Source organism: Fukomys damarensis, unplaced genomic scaffold, assembly GCF_012274545.1.
Source record: "Fukomys damarensis isolate Sample0158 unplaced genomic scaffold, DMR_v1.0_HiC HiC_scaffold_16, whole genome shotgun sequence".
NCBI classification, from domain to species: domain Eukaryota; kingdom Metazoa; phylum Chordata; class Mammalia; order Rodentia; family Bathyergidae; genus Fukomys; species Fukomys damarensis.
In genome coordinates, this window is record NW_022900928.1 from 24,360,153 (window position 1) to 24,372,463 (window position 12,311).

The following is a 12,311-nucleotide window of genomic DNA, read 5'->3' on the forward strand; positions in this document are numbered from 1 at the left end:
AATTGTTTACTGTAGCTTATTCGTTTTGAAGTTTTGAAATAAAATATGTGATCTTTTGTGAAATTTATAGCTATAATAATTTAATGCTATTTAAAATAAAATTATTTTCATAAATTCAACTTTCTCCATTGTTAGACAATGAAGTATCATTGATTCTTAAATCATTTCCCTTAAATTTTTCAAAAATTATTATATTATTGTATACATGTATAACTATTTCACTGTAATCACTTTAAGTGTGAAATTCAGTGAATTTAATTATGATCACAATGGTATACAAGCACAACTGCTATTTACAAAACATCTCATCACCCCAATCAGAAACAGTAACCATGAAATAATTCACTCTTTCTACCTGTTCTCAACTCCTTTTCCCTCTATTTCTATTTAAGTGATTTGCTCATTATAATTGTTATGTAAAGGTAGAATCATGGAATTTTTACCCTTTAGTGTCTAGTTTATTTCATTAATCATACAGTAGAAGATTCCTCCATGTTATAACATATAGCAAATCTTCATATTTTAATTAGGTCTTTTTTTCCTATTGAGTTGTGTGAGTTGCTTACATTCTTTAGGTATCAACCCCTTATCATAAATATTTCTCCAATTCTGTGAATTTTCACTTCATTGACTGTTAACTTCTTGAAGCGTTTTTGTTTGATAGAATCTCATTTATTTATAATTTTCCTGTTGGGCTTTTTCTATCTCAGTAAAGAAATTTCCAACATCCATTTTGAGGAAGATTATCCTTATGACTTCCTGTAGAAGTTTCAGAATTTAAATTACATTCTGTCTTTAATCTATTTCAAGTTCATTTTTGTGAGTGCTGCACGATGGGGTCTAATTTTAATATTTCCTGGTGGATATCTAATTTTCCTAACATGATATAATGAAGTGACTGTTTTTTTCTCTTGTGTATTTGGTGGCTTTGTCCAAACTTACTTTACAATTTCTGACATTACTATCCAGTGAGAGTGGTCCAACCATCCTTATTTTGGCCAGTAACATACTATGTTATCACCATAAGTTTGAAATACAGTTTGTAAAAGGGGAGTATGATGTTTGCAGTTTTTTATTTTGTAGATTGTTTAGGATACTGGGAATCTTTCATAGTTATATGGGACTTCTATTTCTTTGAAATTTGCTATTGTAAGTTTTATGAAGATCACATTAAATCCATGGGTCATTTTGGGCAATATGGACACTTTAATAATATTAATTCCATTTACCATTGAAACAGCTATGATGAAAGCAGAGACCTGAGTTCGAGACCAGCCTGGGCTACATAGTGAGTTCCAGTGAGCTACATAGTGAGACTCTGTCTCAAAAAAGAAAAAAAGAGTAAAAACAGAAACCTTATGTAAGCCTGATAGCAAGATTAGCAAGATCTGCCTTAGCACTCTTCTTCCCATGATTAATCATGTGAAGACTATGCCACAGGGAGTAATTGCTTGTTTAGGCCAGGACCTCAGAATGAAACACATGTATGTCTCAACCTGGCTTTCTTCAGCAGAACAGTTTCTAGTACTTCACTCTACAGGATGCAATTTACCTTTTGTGTTAAGCAACTCTGGTAAATGTTTGATTAAAAACCTCCCTCCAGAAAATACTGGCAAATGCAGCGTTGACCCAGTTGTGAAGGGTATCAGGGTGATGATATAATTAGTGTCAGTTAAATACTGAGAATAGAAGCAATACTATTGAAAATATTTTAAGTACCAATTATCAAAACCTTCAAGTTAATCAGATGTTCTAACGGTGTTTAAAAATTTTCAAGTTAGTGCATGTGTGTTCATGTGCATGTGTAATAAAGAGGACAATATGATGCATAATGATCGCTAACTTCTATAAAAGTAATGTGATTGCATTGACTTATGAATTATTTCTAGAATAGCTGGTTGCAAGTGTTTCAAAATTTTAAAATTCAGTGATGCTGTTAAAATAAAGTGAAATTTACTTTTGTATTCCATAAAATCAATTCAGGTCTTATAACTGGAAACATTTCACAAGTATTTAACCCTCATTTGATACTTCATTTAAGCTCTCCACAGTTATGAGTAATGTGTGTATCTTCTGTGAATTCCTATTATCAAGTCCAAAATATTTTCAGCTGACACATTGGTAAAATTTATTAAAATAACTTTCACTGCACTAAAATCAATGTCATAAATTTAGGCTGAAAGTACAACATAACTCCTAAAAAGCTTTGGATGTAGTGTTGTGTCTTAGTAGTTGTAACATATTTGAAGAAAATAAAATATATTTAGGTATTTCTTGTGTTATTGTCCATAATTCCTTCCAGAAAAACTTTAGAGCAATCCTAATTCATGATCATTGGTGAAAAAGTAACCTATTTCCTATGCTACTGAGCCTTGAAGATACATCTACTAGTAGACTTAGTCATAGCACAAAACTGTAAAATTATTTTTCTTCCACCAGATGAGGAACAAAACACTGAAAGTTTAGCTATTAGCTACTGAACATTTGCCTCATATTTCATTATTTTTCTGTGCCTATTACTTTCTGCCAAAAGCAAAATGATGAGTAATAATTGAAATGTTGCCCTGGATCCATGATTTTCAGTGGAGTTATCCATTTGTAGCCTTTATAACTTTACACCAAATAGGTGAAAGGGGCACCAAAGATTTCTGTTAAAGTAGCAGACTAGAAAATTTATTTTGTACTAAAAACGCATTTTGTGTCCAAAGAGTCAGCCACAAATTGAACTTGTGTATATTGCATTCCACAAAAGGACACTGGAAAAGAAAAATTAGCACATGTATCACACATAGGTAGAGGCTTGCTTAAATACTTCAAACACACAAAGAAAGAGAAAAAGATAGGGACCGAGAGAGACAGAGAGAAATGAGAATGATTAAATAGAACTTTAAATCTTATGATTAAAATTCTATATATTCACATTCATAGCCACAATTCCATTCTGAAGCACAAGCATTGTTGTCAGTTACTTCATAGTTTTACACAGAGTGAGAGGTTAGCAGAGTGAGGGCAAACAGTGCCTGCAGAGCTTAATGAAATATAAAAGAAAGGTGCTAAAAAGGAAAACAAAACTATACATTTTTAAAAGCTTAATTCCATATCTCAGTGATGTCTTCAGATAGATGAATGTATTTTCATTATACTTGGGAAATCAAAATTTTCCTACTTTTAATTGAATTTTGGGTACTGTTTTTTAAAATACATCAAAAGGATTGCAGTGAATAGTTTCATGTGAAATATTCTCCTATTCTCAAATAAAGTCATGCAGTTTTCACATCATCTCTGTAATTAAAATTGAAAGGGCTGCCAGTAGGATGATTTTCCCTACTGTAATGGGCCACAATACTCAACACCAAAAAGAGAGCAGTCTATTTTAAGATATGAGTATTCTCCAAAGATTTTCATTCAGTATCTATAAAGTCCTATGATATGAAGATTCCCTTAAAGGATAATTATCATGAGAAGTGTCAAAAGTGACTACTTCATGTGTATCCATGCTCTCTAGGGCTACAGAAACAAGACCTCTTATTTTGAAGTGAGAGAATGAACCGCATAGTCACAAATCTGCCTGATTCTCACAGCATAGATAATAAGGTTGAGGGCACGTGGGATGATCACATAGAGATTGGCCACAACAATGTGGATATAATGGGGGATTTTTTTTTCCAAATCAGTGGGTGAAGAAGGAGAAAAGTGAAGGTGTATAAAAACCACACACGGCCCCCTCAGGGGGACCACATGTGCTTAGTGCTTTGTGACAAGCATCTCGAGATGGGAGGTGGAACACAGCACGCAGAATGAAGCCATAGGAGATTCCAACCAGTGCCACACTCAAAATGGGAAAAGAAGCCACAAACAGCCCTCAAATGCAAATGCTAGCACAGGCTAATTTGGGAATGTCCATGTGCTCACAGTAGGAGTGGGAAATAATTTGAGCATCACAGAAAGGCAGACTATGGCTTAGGTAACGTGAGCAGGACTGCGTGAATTACAATACAATTACACACCCATGCCTGCCAACACCCAGAGCATCCGAATGGTTGAGTAATGCAGTGGCACACAGATGGCCACATAGCTGTCAAAGGCCATGGCCAGCAGGACTGCAGACTCCATTCCCATGAAGGTGTGTATCAGAAGCATCTGGGTGACACAGGATCCAAAACGGATTTCATGTGCCTCAAACCACAAGATACCTAACATTCAAGGCACTGAGGATGTAGAAAGTGCTAGATCTATAGCTGATAGGATGGCGAGAAAATAGAACATAGGGTCCCTCAGAGTATTGTCAGACCAGAGGACCAGTAAAACTGTAATACTGCTCAGAAGAGCCAGTAAGTAAACAGAGCAGAAAGGCAGGGAAATCCATCCATGGAGAGCCTCCAGTCCTGGGATGCCTGCAAGGAAAAAGGTGTCTGTGTGCAAAGTGGTAGTGTTTGTGTGGATCACCTTGACACGGATGAGAAAAGAAGCAGTGGACCAACACCAGAAGGAAAATTAAGACTCAGAAACACTTAGGGTAAAACTTCTCCATTTAGCATACTTTCTACTTTTACTTTTCTTATATAAATATTGCAGAATTTCAATCCCAAATCAATAAGCAGAGATTGAACACTTCAAGTTGAATAAAAACTGACTTTATAGTAGCATTGGGACAAGAAAATATGCATTTTTGACTTCTCATGCAAAACCTAGAATTAATTTTAAACAACACAAATCATATATTTAGATGGCAATCTCAGGTTCCTCTTGACAATGTAGCAAACCTCACTTTAGCACTTCAGCATGTGACATCATAGAAACACATAGCAGTGGCTGCCTGGAGAGCATGACTCCAGATACAAACTGGCAGTGTACCTGTAGATAGGGAAAAGCCGGCAATGTGGCAGAGTTTCCTGTGTTAATAATGTTTTGATCTCTGTGTGGGTGCGTATTTTAAAAATCTTCCCCAAAATTTAGTGTGCTACACTAATTCCTTCTGCACATGTCCACTCTCATAAGCTCCAACAAATACACTGTAGGAAGCCTTTGATATAAATCATTTGCCCAAAGATGGGAAACATTGCTCATAGAATTCAGAGAAAAAAAAACACATATCTCTTTATTACAGGCATTCTGGTTGGAATTTAATGAATAAGGAAGTCCCAGTGTTATGTTGGCTGCCATATTCTCTGAAATATCCAAGAATTTTCAACAATTATACTCTTCACTCAGTGGGGAAACTAAGGGTTGTTAAAAGGAGAAAACTTCCTAGACATAAAGAAAAGATAATAATGGCAGTCAACAGTCAGAAATCATTTTTCTAACTAATTTCATTTTATTTGTCGTCTTTCTTCCCTTTCTTCTCCCTTCCTCCCTTCTTTCCTTCCTCTGACTTTTTCATAATTAAAAAAAAAACAGAATAGACTAAAGGAAAAAGAAGAAAGATAGACTGGTATAGAATGGAAGAGATGGAGGAAAGAAAAGATGAAAAAGAAAGGAGTGAAAAAGAAATGTTGGAACAATGCAGAATGACCGCTGTTAACACACCCAAGAACTGTACTTTATTCCTAATTATTTTACAATAGAGATTTCTGCATCTGGTAAGCCCCATGAGACTGTGTATAAAATTCATCTCCAGTGTTTGTATTTCCCTTTCTTTTTGGAATCAACTTCGTTAGTCTGCACTTACCTTTGGTCCTCTGCTAGCCTTACTAGTTATGTCTTCATCATAGAAGACTAAACCCCAGCACAAAATTATTAGGAGGAATAGAGATTACTACTTATACAACATTGAATGCCCTCCATAGATGGTTATTTCAACAATGTAAGTGCCCTAGTCTAGTATAGTAAAGACTTCTTCCTATCAGGGTATCTTTCTACAGTGGTGACTGGAGAACAGTTGTTATTTAGGAAGTCAGCTGTACCCTGTTCCTTAAATGTTCAACAGAAGTCCACGCGTACTGTCTATTTATTTCAACAGGTTTATGGGATGCTCACCTCCAGCAAGGGACAACACTAGCAAGCTCTCCTGTGTGTCCAAAAGGGAAGAGTGTTTTACATCAGTACTTTGAGACCTGGGAGACCTGTCTGAATTAAAGGTAATTAAATCTTTCTACCAGTTCTAATGAGGACTAAAGACTCAGAATCTCTGGGGAAAATTTTTTTACTAAGGCAGGAGCAGATGCACTAATGTAGAGGCAGACACCTCCCTATTCCTTAGCCCCTGTACACTGAAAATGTCACTTGGAATTCAAAGATACAAAAATAATAGTAACAGAACATGCATATGAGATGAACAGAATCTCTTTTTGGGTAAATTTTGTAGAGTAATTTTCTAAGAAATTATAATTTGCAGATTTACGGTGTTAATTATCAATTATATCTCCTAGTAGCAGGTTTAGAATTCACCAGATATTTACTAAGTTACTATGAACATCTATAAAACATAGCCTCTCATTTCTTTTCCATACACTACTCAAAAAACTGACTTTAAATGTAGGTTAATAAAAATAGGCTGGGGATTTAGCTCAGGGGTTCCATCACCTGCCTCGCAAGCACAAGGACCAGAATTCGATCCCTGGCACCAGTAAGTAAATAAATAAATTAATGCATAAATACACAAACAAAAAAATAGAATAGCTGCTATGTATTTACAAAGAAAGAAAAAAATGTTTTCTTGTCCAACCTAAAAACTAGTCACTCAATACACATGTTTGCTGGTAATGATTCAAAATAAAAGTTAAATGACATTAATTAATTATAGAAAGTAAACAATATCATTAAGCAATATACATGCCTTGATTTATAAACAGATTAATAGAAAGACAATGAGAGAAGAAAAGTAAGGAATTCTGCATTATTGTCATTAATATAAATCCTTAGTCATCTTACAGGAAATTAATATATCTAACTTGATGATAATGGCTTAGTACCTAGAAAGAAATTCATCACAAAGTGTTTTGGAATTAAATGACAGAATCTTGACAGAAGTATTGAAAGTAGATATTGCCAAGTAATAGAATTGGAGAATGGATTTGGGAGATTAAAAATTACTATTCTATTCATTGTTCCTCTCACTGTGATATTTTCGAGTATAATTTATGTGATGAAGTTATTAAATTTGAAAAATGCAGAGTTTGTTGAGGCATTTAACACTCTACATTTCCAGAATAAATTAAGGTAAAAGCAAATCTAGTTTCTTTTAATTTTGGATATTTAAGAAAATTTTATTCTAAATTGAACTTCTCTTACTTACTGATACATGAAACTCGTGATGTAGTACCTTCTTAATACATACATTTCTTGCACTATATCTTTGTTCCTAACACCTTAAAACATTTATCTTCCATAATTAGTTTGACTTTGAGAAAGAGCAGAATGGCCATATCACACCTCGTTCCTGAACACCTTTTTGAAGCGTCCTAAATTTCCCGCAAATGTAAAATGTTTACAGAAATTTCTGACCAACAAAATCGTAACAATGTATCTGCACCCACTCATTCACAGGGTCTGGCACTGTGAAACTTTTGGCTCTTTTCCCCAAAGGCAAAAGAGCTGTGAAAGGTAAAGGTTTTTAAGCAATTCAGGATGTAGAGTCAGGCACAACAGCACAACTAAAGATACTTGCAAAAGAGGAATTCTTTTTTTATTATTTTCTTTCTTTTTTTTTATTTTTTTGAGACAGGGTCTCACTAGTTGAGACTGACCTGGAACTCACTTTGTAGCCCAGGCTGGTCTCGAACTCACAGTGATCCTCCTGCCTCAGCCTCCCTTTTTGAAGCTTTTTGAAGTAGTGACTCTCACTGGGTGGTCAGCAGTCAGATGGAAGGTTTCGTGGCTCTACTCAGAGTAGCCAGGCTCTGAAAAACAGGCTTGTGGAAGATTTCTTGGGACAACTGATCTCATTTGGATTTGTGGCTTCTGAAGACAAACTGGTTGTATCTTGCAAATAATGGCATCTCTACTATTATAGGCTAAGACTGGGCAGCAATTTTCCTTAGGAGTAAATCTGAGCATGGGCTTTTTCTCCATACAACAGAACATCTGAGGTAGATAGATGAAGAAGAGGATGGGAGTGAAACACACGAACTCATACATATGGGGAGAAAACCTTAGAAAGCTATGATATTTGAATGTTTCACCCTGCTCAGAGCAGTCCGAATTGTGTAGTGTCATTTTATATTTAAGAACTCAGGGTGTACTCTTTTTTTTTTTTTTTTTTTTTTTTTTTTTTTGGCACCGGGAATTGAACTCGGGTAATTGCGCTTGCAAGGCAGGCCACCGAACCACTGAGCTAAATCCCCGGCCCTCTCAATCCTCTTTTTAATTTGAGATCAGCTGAAACGACAGCTCAGAACATTATTTTGTTTAACCTCATCTGTGAATGTAAAAGTCCGACAGTTCAAATTTTTGGCAGCTTTTTGTATGTGGCCAGTGAATGATCATGAATATTGACTTGGAGCTGCAAGTACATTTTAAAGATTAGACAAACTTGCCATTTGGAATCATGAGAACCAATCATATGTGCAGTTTATATGAAATATATGAGATATGGAACCTCTAATCCCAGCTCTTTGAGGTATCTCCGTACTGATTTCCACAGTGGTTGCACCAGTCTGCACTCCCACCAACAATGGAGAAGGGCTCCTTTCTCCCCACAACCCCACCAACATTTGTTATTGGTTGACTTCTGGATAGCAGCCATTCTTTGTGGGATGAGGTGGAATCTCAGGGGAGGGAGGAAGGGGTGAAGGGACAGCAGGGGCAAGGGGAAAAAATGGAGAACCAAGACCTGTCATGTAAAGGTACAAGATCCCAATGATGAAGGTAACTGTACTGTATACCTAAAATGTACTAATAAACTCAATGAAATATATATATATATATATATGAGATATACAATTATGCATGAACTTGAATGAAGAAGGTTAACTATGCATAATTTTTAATTAATTATACATAATTAAAATAATTCATGTGATTGACACAAAAGTGTTTCAAATCTAGTTTAAAGATGTAAAAGGTGGCTGAGATGCATTCAAAAGCAAAAAATATTCATGTAGCTAAAAAGATTTATCGATTAACCATGTCAGTTTTTCTATATTAATGTTTAGATATAATAAAAATTCTCAGCAAAATCCCATTGTGATTGTAGCTAAATATTTTCATGAATTTTAGTCTGATAAATTATGAAAGGAATAATGGATATATAATAACATAAATTTTAGATTATGATATAAAATTTAATGTCTAACATGATGCAAATATCAAAATCATATAAATACAAGGTATGCAATAAAGCCTAAAAGCAATATAATATGAAAGATGTTAGTGCTTTCATAATATTTTATATTAAAAATCAAAATATATTATGTGAAACATTATTTTAAAGGCCAAAAAATGTGCAACATAATAATTCTTCTTTCTGAAAGGCAGGCTCCAGAGACACCTGGAGCACACTCCCCTTCTTTCTCCCAAAGTCTCTTTATTAAGGTGTTTATTTCTAAGATGAAAGAAGTTGTGTCCTAAACCAAAACCTTAACTCCCTGGGGCTACTTTTCCTTACACCATAGGGAAGTTATCAGGATTCCTGACCACTGGAGCCTGGGGAACCTAGAAACTACCTTTAACTGAGTTCCTTTGGTAAAGCTGTAACTCATGAGAGAAGGGAAGACTTGCTTGGGACAAGTAGCTGCTTACTTTGATCCACACAGAATCCCTGGTGAGGTACAGCAGTACAGAGTGACTCTCACTGGGTGGTCAGCAGTCAGATGGAAGGTTTCGTGGCTCTACTCAGAGTAGCCAGGCTCTGAAAAACAGGCTTGTGGAAGATTTCTTGGGACAACTGATCTCATTTGGATTTGTGGCTTCTGAAGACAAACTGGTTGTATCTTGCAAATAATGGCATCTCTACTATTATAGGCTAAGACTGGGCAGCAATTTTCCTTAGGAGTAAATCTGAGCATGGGCTTTTTCTCCATACAACAGAACATCTGAGGTAGATAGATGAAGAAGAGGATGGGAGTGAAACACACGAACTCATACATATGGGGAGAAAACCTTAGAAAGCTATGATATTTGAATGTTTCACCCTGCTCAGAGCAGTCCGAATTGTGTAGTGTCATTTTATATTTAAGAACTCAGGGTGTACTGGTGTTTTAAAATTTCATGTAACTACTACAACTTCAAATTCCATCTCCATAAATTCACAGTGGAATAGCTTCGGGGAAACTAATTTAATATTCTTCACTTGTTTTCTTATCTGTGTCATAAACATTATCACCAACCCCCAAACTTCTTTAAAGACAAAGTGGGCTAATGCCAGAAATGTAATTAACAAAATATAAGAGCTCAATTCTTGTTGGTGATAGTATTTAATTTTAAATAGATGGATAACAGATGCAGGAGTCATTCAGAAGTTATTATAAGACATGTAATACATTCTCCAAAAACATACATAAAATTCTCCTTCTTGCCTCAGTTTTTCAGGATGAATGGAATAGAATTCAATTTTGTTGAAAAATAGTCATTGCATATGTCTAAATGTCTGCACTCCCACCAACAATGGAGAAGGGCTCCTTTCTCCCCACAACCCCACCAACATTTGTTATTGGTTGACTTCTGGATAGCAGCCATTCTTTGTGGGATGAGGTGGAATCTCAGGGGAGGGAGGAAGGGGTGAAGGGACAGCAGGGGCAAGGGGAAAAAATGCCACCAACAATGGAGAAGGGCTCCTTTCTCCCCACAACCCCACCAACATTTGTTATTGGTTGACTTCTGGATAGCAGCCATTCTTTGTGGGATGAGGTGGAATCTCAGGGGAGGGAGGAAGGGGTGAAGGGACAGCAGGGGCAAGGGGAAAAAATGGAGAACCAAGACCTGTCATGTAAAGGTACAAGATCCCAATGATGAAGGTAACTGTACTGTATACCTAAAATGTACTAATAAACTCAATGAAATATATATATATATATATGAGATATACAATTATGCATGAACTTGAATGAAGAAGGTTAACTATGCATAATTTTTAATTAATTATACATAATTAAAATAATTCATGTGATTGACACAAAAGTGTTTCAAATCTAGTTTAAAGATGTAAAAGGTGGCTGAGATGCATTCAAAAGCAAAAAATATTCATGTAGCTAAAAAGATTTATCGATTAACCATGTCAGTTTTTCTATATTAATGTTTAGATATAATAAAAATTCTCAGCAAAATCCCATTGTGATTGTAGCTAAATATTTTCATGAATTTTAGTCTGATAAATTATGAAAGGAATAATGGATATATAATAACATAAATTTTAGATTATGATATAAAATTTAATGTCTAACATGATGCAAATATCAAAATCATATAAATACAAGGTATGCAATAAAGCCTAAAAGCAATATAATATGAAAGATGTTAGTGCTTTCATAATATTTTATATTAAAAATCAAAATATATTATGTGAAACATTATTTTAAAGGCCAAAAAATGTGCAACATAATAATTCTTCTTTCTGAAAGGCAGGCTCCAGAGACACCTGGAGCACACTCCCCTTCTTTCTCCCAAAGTCTCTTTATTAAGGTGTTTATTTCTAAGATGAAAGAAGTTGTGTCCTAAACCAAAACCTTAACTCCCTGGGGCTACTTTTCCTTACACCATAGGGAAGTTATCAGGATTCCTGACCACTGGAGCCTGGGGAACCTAGAAACTACCTTTAACTGAGTTCCTTTGGTAAAGCTGTAACTCATGAGAGAAGGGAAGACTTGCTTGGGACAAGTAGCTGCTTACTTTGATCCACACAGAATCCCTGGTGAGGTACAGCAGTACAGAGTGACTCTCACTGGGTGGTCAGCAGTCAGATGGAAGGTTTCGTGGCTCTACTCAGAGTAGCCAGGCTCTGAAAAACAGGCTTGTGGAAGATTTCTTGGGACAACTGATCTCATTTGGATTTGTGGCTTCTGAAGACAAACTGGTTGTATCTTGCAAATAATGGCATCTCTACTATTATAGGCTAAGACTGGGCAGCAATTTTCCTTAGGAGTAAATCTGAGCATGGGCTTTTTCTCCATACAACAGAACATCTGAGGTAGATAGATGAAGAAGAGGATGGGAGTGAAACACACGAACTCATACATATGGGGAGAAAACCTTAGAAAGCTATGATATTTGAATGTTTCACCCTGCTCAGAGCAGTCCGAATTGTGTAGTGTCATTTTATATTTAAGAACTCAGGGTGTACTGGTGTTTTAAAATTTCATGTAACTACTACAACTTCAAATTCCATCTCCATAAATTCACAGTGGAATAGCTTCGGGGAAACTAATTTAATATTCTTC

The 12,311-nt window shown here is 35.6% G+C and overlaps 1 pseudogene; it reads right to left on the reverse strand.

The window, feature by feature from the left end:
• Positions 1-3,525: 3,525 nt before the first annotated feature.
• The window catches only part of LOC109117850, a 15,342-nt pseudogene continuing 6,556 nt past the window's right edge, over positions 3,526-12,311 (reverse strand).